A 24,771-nucleotide genomic window follows, 5' to 3' on the forward strand; every position below is an offset into this window, starting at 1 on the left:
CACAGTCACCCATAGCAACATAGCAACCTGTCTTCTTACTATCCCTTCAGTGCTCTTTCGATTGGATCATAGTACTTCAGACATTAGTTGGATGGGAGTTCTCTTGTAGCACAAAGACTGTAATCTTGAGTGTCTCAGATTCCCTAAAGCTGGGTTCTTAAACTGGAGTCTATGTATAGATTTCAGGATGTCCACAAATTTGGTTAGGAAAAAAAAGTACAACTTTATTTTGACTTAGTGGGTTTCCTTTGTAATGCTATAAATTTCATTTTTGCATTTAAAATATTTTTTCTCTGAAGAGTCCATAAGATTCACCAGACTTACAAAGGGGTTCATGACGCAAAAAGATAAAGTAAACTGTCTAATTTTGGTGAAGCTGGCCCCTCATTACAGTGGAAAATGCTGACAGACCATTTTCTCTTTTTTTAAATTTTCAGACGGTACGACTTTTTATAGGAATGCGGACACAAGGATCCAGCTAAGAACAGACAGCAACTTTAATGAGTTCAGGAATAGCCTTTGAAAGAATTTTCATGGCATCATTAGACACTTCTCTCATTGATTGGGATGGACCTTCAGGGGGAAGGGGAAAGAAGAAGAGGAAGAAGAAAAAGAGTATGGTGAGGCAAAGGTTGGAGACTTAGAAAAATTCTGACTTTAGTGAGGAAGAGATATTAAATATTATTGTGAGCTATTCTTGAGAGGCAAACTATGCCTCTATCAAAGTTATTTGACTAGTGAATGGAGGGGGAGCAATAGGAGAGGGGCTTAACATTTTACTCAGTTAGTTTTATCTTGAAAGAATATGGAGCTGAGAAGTTAAAGAAGGAAGGAATTTGGGAAGAAATAGTATAGGGGACCCAAAAGATTTGAGAAGAGGTTGCCTTCTCTATTGAGGAGGTGATCCTTCTATGTCCTGGTCCTGGACAGAAGTAGATAGGTAGGATCAGAAGTCAGTGGGGATGGAACGAAGGAATGACTCTGTTTACCATAGTGAAAGAAACGTAATGAGAAGTCATGAGTTCTAATCCCAGTTCTATCACTAACTAGCTACAAGGCCTTAGGCAAATCATTTCCCTTCTTGGGTCCTGGGTTTCCCAATCAGTAATAGGAAAGTATTGAACTAGATCAAGGTTAGAGAGTCACAGGTGGCCTCCAGGCTGCAGGTTCCCCACCCCTGGACCAGATGATGTTAAGGGTTCCTTCCCTCAACTTTTAATATGCTATAGATTAAAATAATCCCCTCATTTTATGAAGGAGGCATATGAAACCCAGAAAGGTGAAACAATGTGCCCAAGGTCATCAAGCAAATAAGTATCACAGCCTTTGTAGTTAAGATTCGAACTCAGGCTCTCTGACTCTAAATTCACTGCTTTTCCTACTAGATTACAGTATGATTCTTGGCCTCACAGTGTGTGGAGCCTGCCAACTCTCTGAGTAGGAGGAAGACTCAGTATACCAGGTGGTGTCCCTTGCCATTGAAAGGGGGGACTTGGCAAAGGCACCTTCTCTGTTGGGGAATGGGGGAGGGAGGAGATGACAGGGAGGAGCCACCCACTCCTGTTCACAGCTGTGATTCACTAAGGAAGGAGGTGTGGGAGTTCAGTTAATAGTCTGAGATTCAGAGAGAAGAAAGGTCTGCTCTGTTACTCAAATACCTATATCCCTGACCTTGGTCCAAGGAAGGGGAACGATGGACTGATTTAGTCATGCTCTTGAGACTAAATCACTTCTCTCTCCAGATGGAGTAAGGAGGGTACAGAGGAGAGCTTTGGAACCAGATGGTCTGAGTTCAAAACCTGGCTTTACCTCTTGTTGCTTGTGTGACCTTGGAGAAAGTCACTTAATTTTTTCTAGGCCTCAATTTCCTCATCTATAGTATCTAAGATTCCTTATATCTCTAAATCATAATAGGAAGAGATGATAGTAAACCATATGGGTATTTGTTAGCTGACCCAATACTTATGAAAATTTCCACCAACCCTTCTCAGAGGGTACAGCAAATCACAGCCATGAGCTTACTATCCTCTCCCCCCTCCTTCTAGTTTGATACAGGAAGGTCCTGAGAAATCTACTGATGAAGCAAATCCCGGAACTTGCCATACCATTAACTACATGTGAGTCCTTTTATAAGTCTTTTACTTTCTATGGACCTCAATTTCCCCATCTGTAAAATTAGGCAGTCAGATTAGAAGATCTCTAAGGTCCTTTTCTGCTTTTATAATCTATGGATTGAGTTCCCTCCCAGTTCTCACATTTTTTTCTACATGCCAGTATTCTATGTTCTAAGTTTCTTTTAATGACCTAACATTTGGTGATCCGTTATGACACAGTATTCTCCAGCAAACATTTATTAAGCACTTTATATGTGCCAGACATTTGCTAAGCAACTGGGAATACAAAAAGAAACAAAAGGCAGTACTTGCTCTCAGGGAACTTGAATGGGGTAGACAATATATAAACACACACACACACACACACACACACACACACACACACACACACACATATATATACAAAGCAAGCTACATACAGGATAAATAGGAAATAATTAACAGAGGGAAGTCACTACAATTAAGAGGGATTTGCAAAGGCTTCCTAGGAGACGGGAATTCAGATACTTTCTGAGACACTAGATTTGTGACCCTGGGCAAGTCATTTAACCTTTCTCAGTTTCAGCTACTTCATGTGAAAAGTGGAAATCATAATACTCGCAATGCTTCTCTCTTGGGGTTGTGCTGTGGAAAGTACTTTGCCATTTGTAAACATCTATACAAATGTGAGTTACTATTATTAACTCTGACATTCGACATCTCAATGTCCCTTCCATTCTCATGTTCCGTGATACTTTGAGCTGTGAGAGTCTCAAAGAAGGAGATCAACACAGAAGGGATTGATTGAATATGTCTCTTCTCCACCTTGGCGAGGAACTCTATGGATGGTCCGGAACTAGTTTAGGGTATTCCATTATGGAAGCTTATATGGGTCCCCACTGAATAAGGTAATTAGCTTCTGTCACTCCTGGGCCTTCAGGGATGAAACTACTTCTGGGTGTGGATGAAGATGGTTATACTGATAGTTCACACTTACTTAATGACACTTTCAAGTTTGCATAGCATTTTTCATGCAGTATCACATTTTTAAAGGAGTACACGGAGATCTTTGATCTCAAATCTCCTCTTGGAAGGTGGTTATTTAGTTATGGATTTATTAAGTCAGGAAACTGGACTGTTAAAAGACACATAGCAAAATACCCCTCAGACCCATTTCTAGAACATGTTGAAAAATTTTCCTTGGAAAACTAATGCCATTTAGTAAGGGTAGATACTTGTGTCCCCCTTTCACTGCCAATCTCTTGGAAGTTAACATTGAATAGTAAATGAAAAAAAATCATGTGACCTTCTTTGACCTATATGCTAGAGTGGGTAGGATTTTCAAGCTCACAGGATCAAAATCTCTCATTCTACTTACAAGGATACGGAGGCCCAGAAAGTTTAAGTAACTTGACCAAATCACCAAAGATGTACACTTTCTGATTATTTACCTAGTGTATTTTTTTCTAATCTACCAAAGCATATTGAACACTATGAAATTCACAGGGCTTGTTGTCTACGGACAAATACTATAACTCCTAGGGACTACAGGTGGCTGGGCAGAAGCTCCTCTGGGTGACAAGGGTCAATTTGACTTTGGCAGCAGAAAGGAATAAACACAAAGTGGGCCTGGCGCTATCCCACAGACACTTAATAAGAGAAAATGGACTATTTCCAGAACATATGAGTCATGTTGCTGACTGTTGTTGAATGTGAAGGCATGAAACTCTCATGCTGACTAGAGACAAGGCACATGTTTTGACCATCCCAAGCCTAGAGTGTGTAACTCCCCTGCTGGTTATGTGGATTCAATCAGAGCATCTGAGCATGTATCTTGATTCTCTTACTTAAACTACAACCTGAGTAATCTTGGCCAAGTGCAAGACCCTTAACTGCTTTCTGCCTCAGTTTCCTTAGCAATAAAGCTTGTTAAAAGAGATGATCTCTATCTAGATCCTCACCTGTAGTCCAAGTGTTACACAGCCCAAGGAACTGGGAACTACCAGAAACCCTGAAGGAGGTTGAGGGGATGAGAGTCAGACAGTTTGGTAGTGATATCAATAAACTATTTGCAGTTAAGAAAAGGTTAAGATTCTTATTGCTTGGAAGACCTACTACTTCCTGTCCAAACCCAGACTTAAGGAATCACAAAATATTAGAGCTTAATATTAGGCTTTAAGGATCTTCTGGTCCAACCGTCTCATTTTATATATGAAAAAATAGAGGCCCCAGTCACTTGCCCAAAGTAACAAAGTTAGTTAGTGGCAAAGCCTGATCTAGACAATTCTCTCACACATGGCACCATGTTGTTTTCCCAGACCTTATCCTTAAGAAATTAACAATCTGATTGTTATGAAAAAGAGGTACTATCTGTGCATCAATATTGAGTAGTCCAAGTGTGTGTGTGTATGTGTTTGTCCTTTGTTGCCGAAGAAGACCATGCCATCAGAGAAATAATGATTTGACTTGCATTTGACTTTGTTTTGAGTGAGGGAGGACTGTGCAGGTCACCAGCCTCAATTCTCCTCCAGAGCCATCTGAATCCAGTGACCAGATACTCATCAGGATGACTGGAGATGACCCAGGATGAGGCAATTGGGGTTAAGTGACTTGCCCAAGGTCACACAGCTAGTGAGTGTCAAGTGTCTGATGTGAGATTTCAACTCAGGTCCTTCTGACTCCTGCAGTGGTGCTCTATCCACTGCAGCAAGGGAACAATTAAAGTAGGATGGGATTAGTCAGGGATAACTCCTAAATGACTATTGAAAACCCCTTCCTGAAAATCACCCAGGTTGTTTACATCTTTAAAGGGTCAAGACGCCAGATGGAATTAAGTAATAGTTCCTTTTTTTATAACAGGTTTACAGACTGTTTCCCTTATAACTCCATGAGATTACAGCAATCATTTTTATCTCCATTTTTTAGATAAGAAAATTGAGATTTACAGAGTTCATGAGATCATAGGATGTAGAGCTAGAAGGAACCTTAGAATTCAGGCAGTCCATCTCCCTCATTTTAGTGAAGAAAATGGATCTCCAAGAGATAAATCAAATTGTCCCAACTCATGTAGTAAGAACAGAGCTGGGATTCAAACCCATGTCTTCTGGCCTAGAATCTGGTGCTCTCCCCCTTTCTGGGCAAGTGACCTGATTGAGGTAAAAAAGCTAATATATGGCAGGGGTGAGATTCAAACCCAGGTTTCCCTATTATGTCTAGCGTCCTGTGATACTACACTGTACTCAACTAAAAAGCTGTGCAGTATTGGGTACGATGAAGGGAGGGAGGGTTCCTACATGCACTTGTGTTTATGAAAGCCAGTATAGAATCCTTTTCCTCTTCCAATAAGCCACGTTCACATTATTCTGATACAATCACTGTAATAATAATACCTTGTATTTATAAAGCGTCTGCCTCTGAGTAGCTCAGACTGCTTTATAGACATGATCTCATTCATTCTGTCTGAGGTCTTTATTCAATTATAAAATGGTTCATTGTACCAAACAATACAAACTCTTCCTTATAGCTACTGTCCCAGAATTAGCCATCTTCCCATTACAGCTTTTACAATTTACAAAGAAAACCAAAGAAAGAAGAAAAGAAGTTTAAAAAAATACCTCAACCCCAAACCCAGAAACCAGAATAAATACTGAAAGGTAGGAGTGGGGTGTGGGTAGAATATTCTTGAATTTCTTATTTTGTTATGCTAAAAACATCCTGCTGAGCAAGATGGGAAGGAGGTAGCTACTTGTCTCTATAATTTGGAGGTGGGAAAAAACACAGGTTGTGACCTGCTTACAGTCAGTAGTGGTGGTTGAAACAGGATCACAGCTTTACCCCTTGCTTCTGAACTAGTGCTGTTTGTTTTTAGACATGGAACAAGGATAGAAGATAAGCCTGGGATTTGCACCTCTCTACAACCTGGCTTTATTCTGCTTCCCCATCTTAATTTGCCACTACTCCCATTGTACATTTCTCTCCAGAGTTGTAGCTATGAATTCTGGAACCCAGGGCCAATTAGGTTGCGAATAGGGACTGAGATAAAGGACAGACAGTCTGTCACCATCAACCACGGTTATAACCAAGGGAGGGCAGACAGTGCCACAGAGTCTGCCTCATGTCCCTATGGGACAAACATTTCCCAGCTCCTCAATTTTCAGAGGGAAGTGGAGTTAGTCATTGGCACAGCAGTGGTGGAAGGTAGGGTATAAGACAGTAATACAATGATGAAAACAACCTTGGAGGTTGTGGCCCAGGGTCATTCAAGAGAGCAGGGGCAATTGCATCTAAGTGCAGGGAACCGTGAGGAATGGGAACTGTAAGAAGAAATGCTCCATGGTATTAGCATGCCCGCCTCCTACCCCACCTCACCCCATCCCAGTCAGTGCCAGTGCCTTGGACATGGCCCTGATTGATCCCTAGTTAATCCTCTGGTCTCCATTCCAGATTTCCTGTTCTACTTCACATATCTGATCACCGAATGAGCTTTCTTCTCCCCCATACTTAAACTTGTGTTCTTCCCTCTGCCTATGTTGTCTTCCTCCATTCTTTCAGAAACTTAGCTATCCTTCAAGGCCCACCTCAAAACTCATAAGCTTTACCTGACCACTCCAATTCCCAACAATCTCATCCTTTTCTCAATTTATATTTTGAGAGAATCCTAGAGTCCTAGAGTTAAAAGCTTTTGAGGTCATCTAATCCAATCAAATACCTGGCCTGACAATGACCTCTAAAATATTCCTCACAAGTGATGAAGTAGCATCTATTCTACATTATCATTAATAGGGATACAATTGCTTTAAAAAAGCAGGTTCTTCCATTGCTGGATAGCTTTATTAGTAAGCCACATACCACACAATTTAACACTTGATCACAAGCTGTCCTTTATTATTCTCTGACTTCTTCAGGTGCATTTGTCTTTTCTTCACAACTAGACTATAAGGTCCATGATTGACAAGGCCTTCTAATTGTCTTTGTTCGCAGTGATGCATCCTCTCTGTACCCCCATATGAAATGCTCAACAGATACTCCAGTTTGGCTTCTTTCCAAAAGACATGCCACTTGTCCTTGGTTGAAATTGGATTACTGAATGTCAAAGATGAATAGTTCTGCCCCAGACCCAGACACATCTGGATATCATCATAACACTTGACCATTCAGAACCTCTGGAAATTGGGAAACTTTTTGTTGTGTTAGAGGATCTGTATTGGTCAGCATTGCCTGATCTATCCCAAACCTTCCTATGGGACTATGGAATCTTAAAATCATGTGTTTTAGAGTTGGGGAAGGAGGGGAGAAGAATGGATCCTACATCGAAACTAATCAGCTCCTTTCTGTTACAGATGAGAAAATCTAGGTCCAGAAAACTTAATGATTTCACACATACAATAAGAATCAGAGCTAGGTTTCAAAACCAAATCCTTTGACTCTAAATCTAGCATTTTTCCACTAACCTAGAGGTCATCTAGTCTCTCCCCTAGTCAAATCAGCAATCCCTTGATAACATCCCTAACATAACCACTTAGCTTCCAAAGGTAATATAAAGTACAATATTAGTATAGCAATTAGGCCAGTGCAGTTAGAGACCTTGGTTCTCATCCCAGACCTATTGTGTACCAATTGTGTGATGCGGGGAGAGTTCCTTGAACTCTCTGAAATCTGTTTCCTCATTTGTAAAATAGAGATAATAATAACTGGCCCACCTGCCTCATGATGATGTTGCCAAGGAAATGCTTCCTAAGCTACAACATGCTATAGAAATGAAAGCTATTGTTATTATTGTTATCCTGGGAAGGCTATAAAGGAGATGACAGCAGGGAAAATGCATTTGGGTAACATATCAATCATGTGGTTGATGCTTAATAGCTTGCATTTAAATAGTTCTTGAAGGCTAATAAAGAGTTTTACCTGCATCTCATTTGATCTTCACAATAATCCTTTGAGGTAGATGCTAATATATCCCCATTTTACAGATGAGGAAATTTGGACTCAGTGACTTTAGATGACTTGCCAGATTTGAACAAATGGTTAGGTGTTTAAGTCAGGATTTGAACTCAGCTCTTCCAAACTCCAAGCCCAACACTCTATCCACTATACTATCTGGTTATTATAACAGATTCTACCAAGTCAGACTTAAGACCTCGTCAAAAACAACAACATTAAAAAAGACAGTAGAAAGATAAAATATTTGTCTCTAGCCTAGTTTTCCTTAGTTCGACACAAAGGTTTGGGGGAAAACTTAAGAAAAAAAAACTTCCACTATTTATTTAACCATAAATTCTTTGCTTGATGCTGAATAAGACCTCCTGTATTTTCTCTCTTGTGTAAGGATGGGAAAGGCAGTGGGATAGAAAGTAGAGGAAGATTCTTCTGTATGTGAGTAATATTTTGAAACTTTGACTGTTTTTAGCACCTACTTTTTCATCGTATCAACTTAAATTTGTTTCATCCTTTCATTCAGTTGCCATAAAGGAAACTGGCAATTGAGAAAATGTTATTTTCCTGCAACCTAGTACGTTGAAGGAATCAGTCAGCCCATGTGCTATGATGTGAGGGTTGTTGGGAAGGTACTCCATCTGTAAAGCATTCTGCCGAATGGCCTGCTTCAGTATCTGACATTCCTTTTTTTTCTCTTTTCCTGTTGGGGTTAAAAGGTAAATAAGTACTCCTCTAAGGTGTAGCCAACCCATAGACCCTTTGTACTTCCTAGAAGAGACCTTCAAACTCAGACCACTAGGGCTTAAAGGATTCTTTTAACATATAATTATGGATGTAACATTAGAATCTAGAATGTTGAAAAAAATAGATTATTAGAGCTGAGCATTTAAAAATAGAGTGTTATAATACAGAACAATATAGGCTGTTTAAGTCATGTGTTCCAACTAATCCATAGGGTTTTGTGAGGATCAAATGAGATAACTTCTGTTAAATGTGCAAAACCTTGAGGCACTCTATAGATGCCAGTGATGAGGAGGAAGAGAAGGGAGGAGAAGAAAAATGAAGTAGTGTGATGTGATGAAAAGAACTGAATTTGAAGAAGACATGCTTTTGAAGTTCGGTTGTTCTACTTCTTATGTATGTAATATTGATCTTGGGCAATATCATATGTAAAACTGAGTCAGTGAACTAGATAACATCTAAGGCCCCTTTCAGTTCTAAACCCTATGATACTTTAAAACTGAAGCTGAAGGAAATGATATGATTTGCTCGAAGTCACAGAATGAGTCCATGATGGGGCAAGGACAAGTACCTTGGTCTCCTGATGCTCAGTTCAGTGTCAATTCTCCAAAGCTGAGATGTCAGAGAGGTCATCTATCTACAGACTTATTGAAAATTGAGATGTCTCATTCAGTGCCTGGGACTCTCATTCTGAGATTGTTAATGAATGTGTTTCCTGTAGATAATTATAGGGACGGGAATATTGAAAGCACTTAAAAACATCTCATTCTTTTAATTCATTAATTATATCACAATTATTCTGCGCTCAGGAGCTCTTCAGCAGGCTAGAAACCAACTATTCCAGAGAGACTCAATATGAAGGAATGAGGGCTGAGGATCAAGGGGGTGGGGGAAGTGGGGAAAAAATCTGAAGTGAGCTCAGAAAAGGTTAACTGAGCTGATATAACAAGCTAATTGGAAACCTGTTAAGCAAAAACCAGAGTTGGCAAGATGCACTGTATAACTTTTATTACGATTATATTATGATTATTTTTGTTGTATCATCTGCCTTCAAATTTCAGACAACTTGATAAATGGATTAAAAAGATACTGGCTATTTTGGCAAATACTTTTTTTTATATAAAATCTCAGTATACTGGACTATGAGGGCTAGGAATTCAGTCAACAAACATTTATCAAGTGTCTGACTCACAAAAAAAGTAGAAACAATTCCTTCCATTAAAAAAGTTCCATTCAAATGAGGGGAAAGGACAGCTAGCCTTGATATAGTATTTCAAGGTTTGGAAAGAGGTTTATATATGTTATCACATTTAATCTTTACAACCCTGTGAGGTAGGTGTTACAGACAAGATAGAAGGCAATGTGAGATGAGAAGGCACTAACAGCGGGCAGGTACTGGGAAAGGACTGAGGCAGAAGCTGGAATGTGAACTAAGAATTGAAAGAAATAGGTATGAGATCGAGGTGAGGGAGGGAGAGCACAGTAGGAACAAGGGTCAGCCAAAACAAAGGCATGGAGACAGAAGATGGACTAGAGTGTCTGAGGACGATCACCTAGGCTGGGATAGCTAGTTTGTAGGATACATGGAGGGAGTAAAGTGTCATACTGGAAAGGGCTAAGCTGTGCAGAATGTTAAGGCCAAAGGGAGGATTTTATATTTGATCCTGGAGGTAATAGGGAGCCAGTAAGGATTAATGAGCTGGGAGCAGGGGGTGACATAGAGCGTGGGACTATTTGAGAAACAATTACTTTGGACGTCCAACAATTGGGGAATGACTGAACAAGTTGTGGTATGTGATTGTGATGGAATATTATTGTGCTAGATGAGCAGGCGTTCCTTCGCAGCATTGCGGTCTCAGGTCCACCATCCCTCACTCCGCCCGCTCCCGGCTGGGGTCCCGGACCCTACCTGGGGCTGCCGCGGAGGAACCACCTTTACCTGGGGGAGATAGGGAGCTTCCTGCTGGTGCAGCGCCATCCAGGGAGCCGAGGCTGGCACCCGGGCCGAGCTAGCCCCTGCCCTGGCGGCTCTGGCCTCGGTCATGGGGCACTGACTTGCGGAGACCTGAACGGGCAATCTCCAGAGGCTGAGGAGCTGTTCGCATACCGCAGTCCCCTTCTCCCCTATGGCCCGGGCCCTGCCACAGGCGGGGAAGCAAACATGTTGCCAGTGGAAGAATCAAGTGTGTCCACAAACGAAGTCCCCTTTCCTCTGACCATTTCACCGGACATACTACCCCCGGGTACACTTAAGGCCAGGATTGTAGTTACTGTGTGGAGAAGAGAGGTTGAGACAACAGAGGTCGGAGATCTTGGCTCCCTGAGACTGCTGCAGACCCGGAGCCCTGGGGAGACGTTGTGAGGGGAACAGAATGCATTCAAGGCCCAAGTAGGTACCCTGCTGACCCCACTGCCCCGTCCTTTTCTGAAATGTCCACAAATCATCGTGGCTGGAGAACACCTGTGCTCCAGGTGCTGCATAGTACCTCACAAGAGGAAATGAGACATCCACCCCCTCCCAAACTTCAGTGCCAGTTATCTGCCTGTTGTGCCTGATGGTTCTGTGTTGCTGGTGGACACCAGGCTGGGGAGGTCTCCATGGGCTCCTTTTCTCATTTCCCTGGTTCTTCTGGCTGCTTCTCATGCCCCCTTAGTGCTCTGGAGGAACAGGTGAACAAGCCCCTCCAAAAGGCCAGGAGGGCCTAGAGGTGTCTCTGGTCACTATAGTTCAGTGGTCTACACCTAAGTTACCATTTACCCAGAGCATCCATACCTGCTGATGGCTGACTAGCTTGGACCACTCATGTTTTGTAATGACTACCTCATGTAAATCCCCCTTGCGAATATACAAGTTTTACTGTTTACGGTTATCTATACACTGCTCAACAATTTACAGGACTTCCTTGTTGTTAGACTTGTCTAGACCCTAGAGAATGCACAAACTTGAAAGCAGCTATGTGAAGAAGAACGCAGGTATGCCTCGGACTCTCTTGTTTGTCACATACCCCTGGATAATCTCAGCTTCTCCAGAAAGGGTACTGCACTCACTTTCAGTGTGACCTTTTAAGCCCTAACAGCTGGGCTCTAAATTGAGCCAGGGCATGAAGCTGAAGTTGTAGTTTATTACCAGTGTACCACCCCCCCCCCCCTGCCCCCACCTCCATCTAAGTGCTGGCCTTTGTCACATAAGAGACAAGAGCAGCCCTAGCAGCCAGGCTGTTTGAGACTTCATGGAGAGACATCAGGGTAGCCCCAGTCCTTCTCCCATTAGCAGTCCTTCTGAAGTCACCTCATGAGGTCAGGCAGCGTAAATGCTATGCCATCATGCCTCCTGTGGCCTCCCTTCTACTTGCCTCCAGATAAGGCCATATTCTCTCTGAACAAGATTGCCAAGCATGAGTGCAAGGTCCTGGTGGTTGAACCTGTCAAGTAGCGAAAGCTGGATCCCAATTCCCTATTCAAACACTCCTAGAAACTGGAAACTCCCTGGAAGGGATCCTCATTTTGTGGTTAATATCTCTCCTGGGGTGTTCCCTATGGAACATGTGGGAGATAATGTAGTGTCATCCCCTACTGATGAATAGAATAGATGAATAGAAATTCATTAAACCCTGCTGGTTAAACCAGCTCATTAAACCCTGCTGGCTCCCTATTACCTCCAGGATCAAATATAAAATCCTCTCTTTGGCCTTAAAATTCTGTACAAGTTAGCCCTTTCCAGTATGACACTTTACTCCCTCGTTCCCCAAGGGGCAGACATTATTTAATGGTCTCAAAGTAGTTGGAAGCAGTAGGAAGAGACATGAAGAAATTACAAGGACAGATATAAACTTTTAAATTAAAGTGCTTGAGGATATAAACATGAAACACAACATTGCTGCCTCCCTCCACCTGAGACAATAATATTCCATCACAATCATATACCACAACTTGTTCAGCCATTCCCCAGTTGTTGGACATCCAAAGTGATTTTTTCTAAAGTAGTCTCACACTCTATGTCACCCCCTACTCCCACCTCATTAAGCCCTACTGGCTCCCTGTTACCTCCAGGATGAAATATAAAATTCTTCCTTTGGCCTTAACATTCTGCACAGCTTAGCTCTTTCCAGTATGACACTTTACTCCCTCCAAGTATTCTACAAACTAGCTATCCCAACCTAGTGGATGTTCCTCAAACACACCAGTCCATCTTCTGTCTCTATGCCTTTGTTTTGACTGGCCCTTGTTCCTAAGGTGCTCTTCCTCCCTCACCTAGAGGTGTCTGCTGTTTAAAGGAAAGGGTTAAAGTTGAATTAGGAACTAGGGCTGGGGGGAAAATCCCTGTTTTCTCATGTACCTGCCTAGAAGGGCTGGTTTCATTCTCAGTTCTGTTCCTCACTTTCCCTCACCCCACTTTCTGATTCTAAGTTTGCAAAGTATTTTTCTTATGCCTATGATATTTCCCTCCCCCAATCAGCAGGGGCTGAATTTGGAAGGTGGAAACGTTTCAGTGAATCTCAATGGTTGCCTCCCCCCAGACTTAGGTGGAGGGGGGCAGCAATGTTATGTTTCATGTTTATATCCTCAAGCACTTCAATTTAAAAGTTTATGTCTGTCCATGTAATTCTTTCATGTGTTCTCCTACTGCTTCTAACTACATTGAGACCATTAAATAAATGTCTGGCCCTGGGGATAAAATGATGAGCAGGATGATTTCAGAAAAAACATGGGAAGACTTATATGAACTGATGTAAACCAAAGAGAGCAGAACCAAGAAAATTGTGTACACAGTAACAGTAGTATTGTACAGTGATCAACTGTGAATGAGTTATTGTTCTCAGCAATATAAGGATCCAAGACAATTCCTAAGGACCTATGATGAAAAATGCCATCTACTTCCAAAGAAAGAACTGATGGAGTCTGAATGCAAATCCCAGCAGACTTTTTTTTAAACTTTCCTTATTTTTCTTTGTTTTTTTTGTCTGTGTTTTCTTTTGCAATATGGCTAATATGGAAATATCCTTTACATGACTGCACATATATAGTTTATATCAAAACGCTTGCCTTTTCTGGGAGGGTAGAAGAAAGGGAGGAGGGAAGGAAGGAGGGACAGAATTTGGAATTAAAAAATTAAAAAATACGAATGTTAAAAATTGCTTTTACCTGTAATTGGAAAAAAATACAATATTAACATTTAAAATAAAGAAATAAAAGAAATTTTTGAACAAATTCGCCCCCCCCCCCAAAAAAAAAAGGAAAGTCACCATTTGGTAACTAAGTGGAAGATGGAATGGTGCAGGGAGAGACAAGGCAGAGAGACCAATTAGAATGTTATTTCAATAGTCCTGGAGAGAGGAAATGAAGGCCTGAATGAAAATGTTGGCTCTATGCATGTATGTGAGGGGGATGTATGTGAGAAATGTGAAAGCAGAGACAAGATCTGGAGAGTGACACTGAGATTGTGAGCCTTAGTGACTTAGAAAACTGTGGTGTCCTCAGCAGTAAGAGGGCAGCTGAAGAAGAAAGTTTTTGAAGATAATGAATTCTGGTTTAGATATGTTGAATTTGAGATGCCTATGGGACATCTAGCTTGAAATGTGAACTGTGCTTGCTGCTCAGAAGAAAAACGTTTGAAATGGTAGAACTTAGAATGTTAGAGCATATAATAAAGCATGTTAGAACTCTAAGAAACCTTAGACATCATTTATTTCAACTCCTTTATCACTTTATAACTGAGGCTCAGAACTGACTTGTATAAGCTCATATAGCAAGTAGTGGGGCAGCAGGGACCAGACCTCAGAGATTCTATCTCTTAATATCAATGGGCTTTACACTGTATTATGCTCCCTTTCGATGCCTCAGCCTCAAAGAGTGACTAATATAGTTAGTGACCCTAGAGTAGGGATGGATAAAGAGCATTTTGGCATCTTACCAAATAAGTGGAGGAAAGCACCTATATGGCCATATACATGGAAGTCTGAGTGTTTAAAAGAAGAAATGAGCATAGACATATACAGCAAAGAACTAATACTACTGAAATGAATTAATTTACAAGGTTAACGTAAAGAAAGCTTTCAGCAATCTCAAAATATCAGTTACTATCAGATAGTCATTTTCTGTCTTCTCTCATATCCTCCCCCTTTCCCTTACTTAAATAACCTATATACCAGTTCAGTCCCTCATCGCCCCCATCTAAAGTTTTACATAAAATCTTAATTGTTTTTCCTTACTTATGGTATGTATCTTCTACAATCATGCTTCATGCAACTGCCAAGCTGATATACCTAAAACGCAGATCTGATACTATTATCTCTCTCTCTCCCTCCCTCCCTCTCTCTCTCTCTCTCTCTCTCTCTCTCTCTCTCTCTCTCTCTCTCTCTCTCTCTCACACACACACACACACACACACACACACACACACACACACAAACACACGCAAATATATACACACATACTCAAAAAATCTGCAAGAGCTCCCTATTGCCCCCAGAATAAAATGCAAAATCCTTTTTCTGGCTTAGAAGGCCCTCCATATTCCTCCTACCCTTCCAGTCTTATTTTATATCACTCCCTTAAAGCTCTTTTTGCTCCAGTAAACCTGGTCTAATTCCTGCCCATGACTTTTCTTTTCCACCTCTATTCCTTTACACAGGTTGACTTTTTCCCCCAATGTCTAGAATGTACTTCTTTTTCCTGATATCTGATAGAATCCTTGCTCCCTTCAAGACACAGCTGAGGTATTGCTTTCTACATGCAGACTTCCCTACTTTCTTCCCACTGCTAGATTATGTTCCCTTTCTCTTGAAATTATTTTCCATTATTTTGTTTCTACTTTATATTTACTTATCAGTGTATTTACCCATATAATACTTAATTCATTGCAAGCAGCTTTGAAACTTTTCTATTTTTCCCCCAGCATCTAGGAGATGTACCAGCACTAGAAGATGTGCCACCATCTATCTGGCCCATAGTGGGTGCTTAAGAGAAATTGGTTCAATGATTACATTGAATTAAATATAGTGTTATATCACTGCAAAATATTTACTTTTCTTATCCCATCTGATCCTTGAAACAACAATCCTATGAGATGGATAAAACAAATTTTATTATGCCCAACACTGTAGATTGGGAAACTGAAGTATACATAGTTCAGGGGTTGGCCCCAAGGTCACACAGACAGCTTCGGCAAAGCTTAAAATCTAAATGGAATCTCAGGATTCCAAAGTCAGGACTTTTCCCACTAACACAAGCTGACTATTTTCAAAGTCACCAGTCTTCAATGTCTTCATGGTTGTATTGTTAAAACATCTTTATCCATCCTGGATCATTATTCATGGACATTCTGTCCTTGCAAAAAAATTGTTAAAAATTAAACACAGTAATAATATTCTATAGAGATAAGATTTCTTTATGCAAGTGATGCATCTATTTACTAATTAAATGCAAGAAATATATTTATTTACTAATTAAATATATTATTCTATGAGTAGATATCTGCAATGAAAATACAATTAAAATTATTATTCTATTGATTTCATTCTTCCCGTCTTTTTTATTGGAGTTCAGATAGAAATGGTTTCAAAAATAGTATCCTGCTATCATTCATTTATATTTAAATTCAAAGAACCAATAGATAAACATTTATTAAGTACTCAATATGTGTTAGGCACTGTGCTAAGCTCTAGGGATAAAAAGAAGGGCAAAAAGAGTCTCTACTTTCAAGTAGCTTACATTGCCGTGGGGGAGAGAGAGCTCGTAATAGCTAGGTATATATATGATACACACAGAGTAGATAGAATCTAATCTTAGTGAGGAGGGAATTAGCAGATAGAGAAATCAGAAAAACACTGCTACAAAAGGTAGGATTTGAGCTGAGTCTTGAAAGAACAGAGGGAAATTAAAATGTAGAAGTCATGAGGCAAAGCATTTCAGGCTTGAGAGATGGACAGTACAAAGTCATAGAGGCAAAAAGTGAATTTTTGAACATTAGGAGCAGAAAGTAGGCGAATGTGTCTGGATTGTAGAATAGTTGATATATAATCTTGAAAGTAATAGGGAGCCTCTAAATTTTATTGAGTAATGACATGGACAGATATATGTTTCAGGAAAATCTCTTGATGGCCACATGGAATGAGGATTGACAAAGAAGGGTGGTCAATCAGAAGGCTATATTCATAACTCAGTTAAAAAGTGATGAGCATTTTAGCAGGTTAGAAAAGATGAGAGGAAAGGAGAAGAGAAGAGAAAAGAAAGGAAAAGAGAAGGTAGAAGAGAAGAGAGAAGAGGATATATCCAACAGAAGTTGCAACAATAGAAATGATAAGTGGTTATATCAGGGAAATGAAAATGAGGAGTTAAAAGTGATATTGAAATTTCCAGCCTGGGTGATTAGAAAGATTGTGATGCCTTCAACAGTGATAGGGAAGCGTAGCAAAGGAGAGATTTTGGGGAGAATGACTTCTGTTTTGAACACATTGAGTTAGAGATGCCTATGGGACATCCAGTTGGTGATTTCTAAATGAGAGTTGGTTGTTAGGGACTAGAGCTCAGAAGAGAGACCAGGGCTGAAGATAGATACCAAGAAATCATTTGCAGAGATGACAACTCAACCCATAAGAACTGATGTAGACTTACACAGATGGGTAAAATAGTTGGTTTGTATAAATTGGATAAAAATGTTGGGATATAAACTCAATTCCCTAAGCTCACTAAAAGCATTTTGGGGACAACTCTAATAGCAGAAAGAATGATGGTGACAATATATAATGCTGTTCCTATAGGATTTTGAGTTTTTCTGCCAGGATTTTATATTTTGAAAGCTTATTATTGCACATATCTTGGAGATTAAGAATATTTGTATTTTATGTGGTGATATTTATTCAAATATTAGTTATTATAGTAATTCATCTGAGGCCACTCCCCTCAAATTTCACTTTGACCATCTGGGCCCCCCAGAACTTCAACTGATACTGTTCTCTTGAAGTTTTAGGGATAACCTAAAAGAACTCAGATTTCCAGTCACTCATAATCCCCTACTTCTATGAATCTCATCAACAGTGAACTGGTTGATTCAAATTTACTTTTTTGAAAAGAGATTTACCAAGAAACTAGAATAAAAACATTTAGTATAAAATATTCATCCCCAAACCTTGGGGTATATTCTTCCACAAATAGATACAGTGTCCCTGAAGACAGTGGGCACTAACTTAAAGTAAAATGGTGAGCTAAAGGTGTAGATATCAGGTATGGCAAAAGGGTAATTCCCACCTACTGATTCTGGGAGTCCTTTCACCCCATCCCACCCCACCCCACTTTATATAGTCCTCATAAACTTCAATGCACAGCCAGGTATATGTGAATAATGAGTTATTCCACTGGGCTTCCTCCTTACAGAGAAGTATATCCCTGATGCATAGGTCAATGTGCTGCTGTTGTGGGTCACTCCTTTGCTGGGCCAGCCTACTCTACTGCCGTTGGTCCTCTCTGAGATTCCAGGGCCCTCACTGATCTCCAGACTTTGCACCATTCACAAGGTAACTACCCAAGCACATCCATGCAAGCTTGCTTCTTCACCACCTAATCAGGAAGGCAAACACAAATGAGACAAAAGTGGCCATGTGATCACAGCCACTGATAAATGGATGAGAGAAAAAGATGTGAGAAAGCAACTCAAAAAGTCCTGTTCCCCTTAAAAGAAAGTGACAGAGGCCCTTTGCATACCTATGCAGTTCTAGCTCACCAACTGCTGAATCACCAGTGTTTTTCCCCAGTTTCACAACCAATGAGAATAAGTTTCTTCATCACACAGTACAAGCCACTCAGTCACATATGGCTCACCCTAAGTTCCTACATGGTCACTTGGCCTGAAACTAGGTGGGAGAACATGTGGAACTGCTTCAGGGACGTGTGCCACTCCTTCCACATTCCTCATGGACCACTCTAACCCTGTTACATAATAATTATTATCATGATTGTTATTAAGGTTGCATCAATAGTTAAGAGTCTGAAGGGAGGGAATGGATAGCCTCATTCTGATCTTCCTTGGTCAGACCACATCCAGGATGTCGTGTACAGGTAGGTCTTGGGCCACATTTTAGAAATGATAGTGGCAATCTGAAATGGACCCAGAGGAATGCTATCAGGATGCGAAGAAGACTGGAGACCATACCATAAAAGGATCGTTTAAAGGAAGTAAGGATATTTGACCTGAAGATAGTGTGTGTGTGTGTGTGTGTGTGTGTGTGTGTGTGTGTGTGTGTGTGTGTGTGTAAGCTCCTCAGAGAGGCCTAGGGAAACTGTTTTCAAGTATTTGAAGAATTGTTCTTTGAAAAAGCGATTAGCCTTATTCTGATTGGCCTCTGAGGGCAGAACTAGGAACAATGCTTATGAGATATAAGGAAGTAGATTTTATTTGATGTCAGTAAAAACTTCTTTACAGTGATAGCTGTCTGAAACAGGTATGGATTATAATGAATTCCGTCACTGGAGGTCTTCATGGGATCTTAATGACCAATTCTGGGGGATGTTGTAGAGGAAATACACATTCAAGTACAAGTTGGTCTCTATTGCCTTCCAACTAAATGCCATCCATCTCTGAAATTCTCTAATTCTGATTGATGGTGTTTATATGTCATTTTTCAGTTTAAAAAGAACTTTCAATATAATTCAACAAGCCCTTATTAAATAATTTTATTCTGGGCCAAGCACTAAACTCCATGATGGGAATACAAACGTGGGGGAAAAACATCAGAGCCCCTGAACCTAAGGAGTTTATTTCTTTTATACCTTGGCACCACTCTTTTACTGAAACAGGACATGGATTACTTACCCCATTTTAGAGTTGGAGAAACTAAGATAAAATAACTTGCCCAGGGATACATAGATATTAAGTGTCAGAAGCAGGGCTTGAAACCAGGATTTTACTTTTGTTTTTTGTTTTTTTTTCAAATTATGTTATAAAAGAATCATTTCCCTAACACAGTATAATTAAAAAAGATGATTGTGCATGAAACTGCAATCTATTGTATACAACTTGTTATTCCTTTTAAATATAATTGTTGTAATGTAATTTTCCCCCCTTTTTCTTCTCTTCACCCCAGCTTAGAAATGGCTACCATAAGACACAAATATGCATCTCTATCTTAAAAATCCTTCTATACATACTTCTATTTATTAGTTCTTTCTCTGGATGATTTTGTGTAGCTTTGTGCAAATCCCTTCTTTTTCAGCCTCAGTTTTTGTTTTTTTTCTGTAAAATGAACAAATTGGATTTGATTATATCTAGGTTCCCTTTCAGCACTAAAACCTATTGACCCATGATCCTATGACCTTTGGACCACCATAGTATTTTCTTTCTGGTATAGATGAGGAGAAAGGGAGAGAGGAAGCAGAAGAGGCAGAGAGAAGGTGAAAGGGGGAGAGGGAGAGGGACAGGCACAGAGGGGGAGGGGGAGAAGAAGGGGGAAAGAGGGAGGGAGAGGGACCAACAGAGTGACAGACACAGGGACCTACAGAGACCGACAGAGATAGATGGAGGAGACAGACAGAGAGGGAAAGAGGCAAAGACAGAGATAAAGGAGGAGGCAAACACAGAGCAGGTGTGAGGAGAGAGGGAATTTGACATACATGTTTCAACACGATGGAGCCCACATTTAAAACCAGATGGGAAGAATGTTAAGGAGGAGGGGAGGCATGGAAGAAGCTACAACATTAGCCTTGTGCTAATTGCTATTTTGGTGTCTTTCTGGAAGGAAACATCCACTGAACATATTCATGCTGCAAATGGAAATCATAAGCGTTTTCTTTGAGTTGGGAACCACTTGTCCCCTCCCCCTGGAACTGATCCAATGTCTATATTTATCAGGGTGGGCTGAAGGGAGCTCTTGTGTGGGATGTCACTCTATTGAGGCTGTTATTTATAGAGAGCCACGATGTAATTCCTCCACTGACAAGCACCAGCACGGAGGAGAACGGCATTCCAGATGAGGGATTGTAGACCTATCCACATCTGGGTTTGCTTCTGTGTGTGGATGCCTGGGAGCTAGCATATGCAGGAGGAGGTTGGTGTCTGTCTCTATTTCTGTTTGTTTCTGTTTCTAGCTCTCTCTGCACATGGATTTCTATTTTTCTATTTGAGAATGCAAGTGTACGTAGGAGGTGTGACTATAAAGTACTGTGACTGTTTGACAAAGAGACCTGAACTTATTCAGACAGAGGTTTGGCACTCTTAAACAGAGGTCCTAGGTGAGGCTGCTAACATCCCTTTCAGATTGCTCTTTGGAAATGGCCTTCATAGTCTGTCTGACTTCTTTTGAATAACCTCCATAGATCTACAATAATAAGCTAAACGCATACCACATTATACTGTACAGGTGAGCACAGGATCTTCAAACCTATGCTATGGCATCTTGAAAAGTCCTATTGAGAGATTCTTTTGGGTCAAATTTTGAAGCACTGCTCTACTTAAGACTGGAGAGCCTACCTGTTGAAAGACTGAACATGAGGTAATGAAGTTTGAGTCACTGTAACACAATAAACTATTGTAAAAAATAAGGAATGGGGTTGAGATCTGCATCAATGGAGAGATTACCCCCTATTGACAAATTCAGAAAAATTTTGAAATACCCTAAAATGATGGTTTCTCCTATATGGGTTTGGCTTTAGGAAACAAGCAAAAGTATAAGCATAAAGTAAAATAATCATATGTTAAGTACTTACCATATATCAGACACTGTGCTAAATTCTGGAGATACAAAGAAAGGCAAGAAACAGTCTCGTATCTCAAGGAGCTCACAGTCTAATAGGGAAGGCAACATATAAATAATTATGAACAAACAAGCTAAGCACAGGATAAATTGTAAATAATCAACATGGAGAAGACACTAGAATTAAGGAGCATCATAAAAGGCTTCCTGTAGAATATAGGATTTTTTGTTTGGACTTGAAGACAGCCAGGATAGTCAAGAGGGGGAGATAAGGAGAGAGAGAATTCCAGGCATGTTGGACAGCCAGTGCAAATCCTCGTAATCAGAGAATGGAGCTTCTTGTCTGAGGAATATTAAAGAGGCCAGTGGATTGTAGAGTACATGGAGGAAAGGGCTGTACAGGGGATAAGAAGACTGGAAAAGTGAATGTGGCAAGTTATGAGAGACATTTTGCACCAAACAGAGGATTTTATATTTGATCCTGCTTTGATAGGCAGGAGTTTATTGAGTTGTGACATGAACAAACCTATGCTGCAGGAAAAAGAAGGGTGTATATGACATGGTCAGATCTAAATTTTAAGAAGGATTACTAGCAGCTGAGTGGAGGATGGACTACAGTGGGGAGAGACTTGTGGCAGGCAATCCAACCAAAGGCCATTGCAATAGCTGAGGTATGAGGTGATAAGTACCAACACTAAGGTTGTGGCTATGTCAGAGGAGAAAAGGCCATATATATAAGAGATGTTATGAAGAGACACTCAACAGGCCTTGGATTAGATATGGGAAAATGAGACAGAGCAAGAAGTTGAAGATGATACCTAGGTTGTAAGCTTTGAAAGATTGTGATACCTTGATAGTAAGAGGAGAGTTAAAAACAAGGGAGATTTTGGGGAAGGGAAGTTGAGCTCAGTTTTGGATACATTGGTTTATGTTTGGATATGTTGAATTTAAGATGTTTATGAGACGTACAAGTCAAAATGTCCAATAGACAGTTGAGGTCAGCAGAGAGATTAGGATTGGATAATTAGATTTGATAATCATCTGCAGAGAGTTGGTAATTTAGTCTATGGGAGGTGATGAAATCAATAAATGAGATAATATAGAGGAAGAAGGGAAGATGGTCCAGGATAGAACCCTGTGGGACACGTATGGATTGTGGACCTCACCTGGATGAAGATCCAGCAAAGAAGACTGAGCAGTTAGGAAAGAGGAGAACCAGGAGAAAGGAATGTCACCAAAACAAAACAAGGAAAAACAAACAAAAACAAACAAACAAAAAACCCACAGAGAAGAGTATGAATGAGAAGGGGAGTTATGAAGAGAATGAAAGTATAGAAAGTGGAGACACCCATTATAGGCAGCCTCCTCAAGTAGTTTAACCATAGAGATATAACATGATAGCTAGAGGGAATGGATGGATCAAGTGAAGGTTTTTGAAGGAGAGAGATAGGGGTATATTTACAGGCAATAAAGAAGCAGTCAGTAGACAAGGGGAGACTGAAGATAAGATCATGAGGATTATGGAGTGGACAATCTGGTAAATTAATCAAGATAGAATGGGCTTGCTTGTACCTGTAAAGAGATTTTTCTTGGCAAGGAGAATAGCCATTTTATTAGGTGATATAGGGATGAAGACAAAGATAGTAGAAGAAGACATCAGGGCAATATGAGTTAAGGAGAAGGGAAGAGAAGGTTTCAGTGAATGGCTTCAATTTTTCAGTAAAACATTAGCAAGATTCTCAGCCAATAGGGTGGGGAAGAGGGAATTATGGGAAGTTTGAGAAGGGATAAAAAAGGTTTAGAAGAGCTGCTATGGGGAGTAGGATAGTGAATTGATTAGGAAGGTGTAAAAGGATCGTCTTGCTTCAGTGACAGCCCAGTTAAGATTACATAACATAAATTTGTAGTAGATCCAGGCAGTATAATTTCGTGATTTTCTCCAGTTTCATTCAGGAGCATGTCAGCAGGAACAGATGATGTGAGTAATCCAGCACTGAGGTCTGGCAGAGCAAGGTCAGCGGTAGGAAAAGGGGCAAGAGATTCAAGAGAAAAAAGACAATATAGAATTGAACTCGTTCACTAAGGGGTCATGGTGGAGAAGGGAGGAGTGTTTAGCCAGGGTAGGGGCAATTGCCTAGGAAAGAACCAAGAGGTCTGGGTTAGAGGTCACAGTGAAAATGAGTAACCAGGTTAGGAGTTACAAGGCAGAGGAAGAGGTAGAACTGTGACTGGGATCAGAGAGGTAATTTCAGAATTCAGAAACATAGAAGTGAACATTTATGAGTGATGACAAGAGGAAGAAAATGACAATCTCTCATGGAAAATAGTCAAGCAGAGGAGCAGGGAGGGAAGGATATTTGCGTGAATATCAGTATGTGTATTGAAGTCCCCTAGTTTGAGAACAGGAGATGGGGATGAAAGACTATGAGCCAGTCACTGAACTCTTTGAGGAAAGGGGTGTGTTGTCCTAGAGTTTTGTAGATAACAGCCACTAGAATTTTGATTGGATAATAGAAATAGTTGACCAAACTTCAAAAGAGTGTTGGACACAGAAGAAGATCCTGAAAGTGTAATTGAGGATCAAAGAGTATTCCAATTCTCCTGCTTTGATCAGTGAATCAAGTCTAGTGAGTCAGCTGACAAGCAAGTCTGCTGATATAAGTTAGATAGTCAAGATTTGGGACATATAGTGTTTTGAGTCAAAAGTGAATTGTAATTAAAAATGAATATAAATTAGAGTGAATGAGACTGGTTTCCTCATATGGTTCATAAATTGTCTCTAAGTACATGTTCCAAAGAAGAATCCAGATGAATTCAATTATATCTCTATGTATATGACTCTAAAATCTATATATCTAGTCCTGATCTCCCTTCTGAATTCCAGTCCCATATTGCCCTCTACTTGTTGACATTTTTTCCTAGATATCCAACTAGAATCTCAAATTTAACCCATTCAAAACATTTTATTTCCATCCTCTGAAATCCATCCCTACTCCAAAATTCCTAATTTCCATTAATAATATTACCATTATCTCCTTAACTGCTATCAGACCTCAAATCATTCTTGACTTTTTCATCTCTTTCATTCAATGGAATTCAATAAATATTATTTACCTGCCATGTGCCAAGCACTGTGCTAGGTGTTTAAGATACAAAGACAAAAGTGATAATAAGTAATATTAGTTAATAGTAATAATAGTTAAAATTTATATAGCACCTACTTTGTGCCAGGCACTGGGCTAAGCACTTTAAAAAGATTATCTCATTTGATCCTTAAAAATCCGTGGTAGGTTTTGTTGTCCTTATTTTACAAGATGAAG

At 40.2% G+C, this 24,771-nt stretch overlaps 1 pseudogene; it reads left to right on the forward strand.

Annotated features, from left to right (window-relative positions):
• The first annotated feature begins 334 nt into the window (after positions 1 to 334).
• On the forward strand, positions 335 to 12,201 carry LOC140518185 (trafficking protein particle complex subunit 14-like; annotated as a pseudogene).
• Positions 12,202 to 24,771: the final 12,570 nt, after the last annotated feature.

This window comes from Notamacropus eugenii, chromosome 1, assembly GCF_028372415.1.
Source record: "Notamacropus eugenii isolate mMacEug1 chromosome 1, mMacEug1.pri_v2, whole genome shotgun sequence".
Classification (NCBI taxonomy): domain Eukaryota; kingdom Metazoa; phylum Chordata; class Mammalia; order Diprotodontia; family Macropodidae; genus Notamacropus; species Notamacropus eugenii.